Source organism: Myotis nattereri (assembly GCF_964212035.1).
Source record: "Myotis nattereri genome assembly, chromosome: X".
In the NCBI taxonomy this organism is placed as follows: Eukaryota; Metazoa; Chordata; class Mammalia; order Chiroptera; family Vespertilionidae; genus Myotis; species Myotis nattereri.
Window position 1 is genome coordinate 8,623,001 of NC_138078.1, and position 3,713 is coordinate 8,626,713.

Sequence of the window (3,713 nt, forward strand, 5' to 3'; positions counted from 1 at the left end):
AAAGTGATGAGTGCCAAGAACCTACAACCAAGATTACTTTATCCAGCAAAGCTATCATTCAGAACTGAAGGTCAGATAAAGAGCTTCACAGATAAGGAAAAGCTAAAGGAGTTCATCACCACCAAACCAGGATTATATGAAATGCTGAAGGGTATCCTTTAAGAAGAGGAAGAAGAAGAAAAAGGTAAAGATACAAATTATGAACAACAAACATGCATCTATCAACAAGTGAATCTAAGAATCAAGTGAACAAATAATCTGATGAACAGAGTAAACTGGTGAATATAATAGAATCAGGGGCATAGAAAGGGAGTGGACTGACTATTCTGGGGGGGTGGGGAGTGTTATGGGGGGTATGGGAAGAGACTGGACAAAAATTGTGCACCTATGGATGAGGACAGTGGGGGGGGGGGGGGTAAGGGCGGAGGGGGAGCTGGGAACCGGCTGGAGGGGAGCTATGGGGGGAAAAAAGAGGAACAAATGTAAGAATCTGAACAATAAAGATTTAATTTAAAAAAAAAAAAGGGACTAAGACTGAGACTCAAGAGCAGTGGTTCTCAACCTTCTGGCCCTTTAAATACATTCCTCATGTTGTGACCCAACCATAAAATTATTGTCGTTGCTACTTCCTAACTGTCATGTTGCTACTGTGATGAGTCGTCATGTAAATATCTGATATGCAGGATGGTCTTAGGCGACCCCTGTGAAAGGGTCGTTCAACTGCCAAAGGGGTCGCGACCCACAGGTTGAGAACCGCTGCTCAAGAGGAACTTAAGAAATCACAACATGTGAATTCCTTAAATAAAAATGTGTTAACTTTAAATAATTGTGCCTGTGTTACACATAATTTTTATAAAAAACCCATTACACTTTTTGTAGAAACTCAGCATATATTTTTGGCTTGAAGTTTCTTTAGTTTTCTTGTGGAGGGAATAAAATTTAGCAGTTTCAGTTGTGCCCTGTTTTTGACATGAAAAATGGTAGGGCACCCTGCTCACCTTATGAAATTCTTTTGTCCTTGCTCTGTTTTGGGCATAAGTGTCTTACTTTGCTTTCTCTTCCTTTTGCTGTTTCACTTCAGCTAACTAATTGTCTGCAAGAAGTTTATATGGAATTAAAGATAAATACTTCAGAAAAAAAAATATACTGAAAATTAACCCTGCATTTCTTCCCCCATACATACCACATTTAGACCTTCCCCTCACATCCTCATGCCTACTCTATTTTAGATAAAGGTATCAAGAAAAATAATGTCCCAAAGTAGTTCCCTTTCATAGTTTTGTAGTTTTTGGTTTAGTCCCAGTCTTCTTTAAATAAAATTAGATTTGTCCTTGCCAGGAGAGAGGAGAGGTTAAGACAAAGTAAAGTATCAGCTGATTCTTGACCCAGAATGGAGACAGAGAGAACTCTCTCCTCTTCATCCCACAGTCCATCTGCAAACACCCTCTGTTCCAGGTAATGGTACAAGCATGTTGGTGTTCCCAGAACCATTTCTGTAGGGAAACCCAAGTAATAAATAGAGGCTGCCCCTTTCATCTTACTCTGCAAGACCAAAATCTCACTAAAACATGAAAGAAAAATAACTGCTAATGTTGATAACATCTTTTGATCATTCCCACTCATTGGGGAGCCTTGCTATTAAAAGTAGTCTCTTTCTACAGATGATGTATTATAGACTTGTATTCCTGAAACCTATATAATTTTATTAACCAGTGTTACCCCAATAAATTCAATTCAATTCAATACATAAAATAAAATAAAAGTTGTCTCTTTCCTCTCTATGCATCAAGGTACTGGGTATGGGGAAGTGGAGAATGTTAGAAATGTCCAAGCAGCTTCATTAATGATTGTTGAGTAGTTCTAGATAAACTTCTATTCCTGATTCACCTAGAAATTATGAACTTAATTTTATATACATACTAAGTCTGCTTCCTCATGTCTTTGCTACATAAAAAAATCAAAAGCTGTAAAAGAGACAAAGTTGCGCCCTGGCTGAGTAGCTCAGTTGGTTGGAGTGTCATCTCAATACTCCAACAAATGAATGCATAAATAAGTGAAACAACAAATCAATGTTTCTCTCTCTAAAATCAATTTTTAAAAAAGACGATCTTGCATAGCAAATGAAAAAGTTATACATGATTGTCTATTATGTAAAATTAATTTAAGCTAATTTTAATACCTTTCCTTCTCTCCAACCTAATCATGAATCAAGGTTTTCAGTAGTTCTTAGAACAAGAAAAATTTTCATATTCAAAATTACATGCTCAAAATGTTAGAAATGTTTAGATTATTAAGTGGTTAACTAAATGAGAACTATTTGCTTGTTAAATTGCTTAATGTAAAATGAATATTACTTTCAGATATTCAAATAAAATACATAAAACATTGAGCATCATTGCAGTCAACTTTTGATTATCTATACTCATGGAAAAGAAAAGGTGACCTGATTAAATGGAAAGTTAGGAGATTTTTCTGGAGGGGAAGACAAATGTCAATTTTAAAAAAGTAATATATAAATATCATTCCAATCACCATAAAAAATGGGACTTTTTAAATGAGTGAAATGATTTAAAAGTTCATCTAAAACAGTGGTTCTCAACCTGTGGGTTGCGACCCCTTTGGGGGTCAAATGACTCTTTCACAGGGGTTGCCTAAATACATCCTGCATATCAGATATTTACATTACGATTCATAACAGTAGCAAAATTACAGTTATGAAGTAGCAACGAAAATAATTTTATGGTTGGGGGTCACCACAACATGAGGAACTGTATTAAAGGGTCGCGGCATTAGGAAGGTTGAGAACCACTGATCTAGAAGAATAAATGTAAGAAAAATAAAGCTAATAAAAATTAAAGAAAAATAGTGAGGGTGTTACAGAATTTACCAGGCGACTGAGAAATATACAGGAGTACCGGAGGCACAGGAAAAACCCATTTATTTTCAGATGTTTCACATGTACCAGTACAGGACTCAGGAGAGACTGTTTCTCTCCAAATCCTGAGCAAATCAATATGGAGAAAGCTTTCCCTTTATACTCTTTGGCTTCCTTGTCCTCCAAATATGGATCATACTTCCAGACTTTTTGCCGGCTTGCAAAAAGCCCCAGGTTTGGGGGCCTTGAGACCACATTTAAAGGCCTGGCCTGGCGCCAGTGCTGATAACTCTATCTGGGGGTTGTGTATTGCTCATGATTTATGGACTCTCTAGAATGGGAGTAGTACTTAGGTAAACAAGTCTTGCAGGACCAGATAATTAAAGAAGGGGCAGTGACTAGACCAGTGGTCGGCGAACTGCGGCTCGTGAGCCACATGCGGCTCTTTGGCCCCTTGAATGTGGCCTCGAAGTTTCAATCGCACTGTACGTGCGCGCCTGCACGTGGTATTTTGTGGAAGAGCCACACTCAAGAGGCTGCAGTTTGCTGACTACTGGACTAGACTATAGGCTAACAAGAATGTGCATTAGGTTACTGGCACAGATTCAGATTGCTAGCTCCCCAAAAATGTCTCATTTTCCCATCAAGGGGAGTAATTTATCTTTCCAGATATTAAAACTTACTGTGAAATCTATTGTATAACATTATGCTTTCCTGTAGCTATAGCTGTTCTCTCTGGGTGCTCCCTCCTCTTGCCCATCCAAGCCTAGATTACTCCACTGTTCCTAGTTTTCTTTGACCCATACTATTGTAAATAGTCCTGTAACTGTTTCTCAGT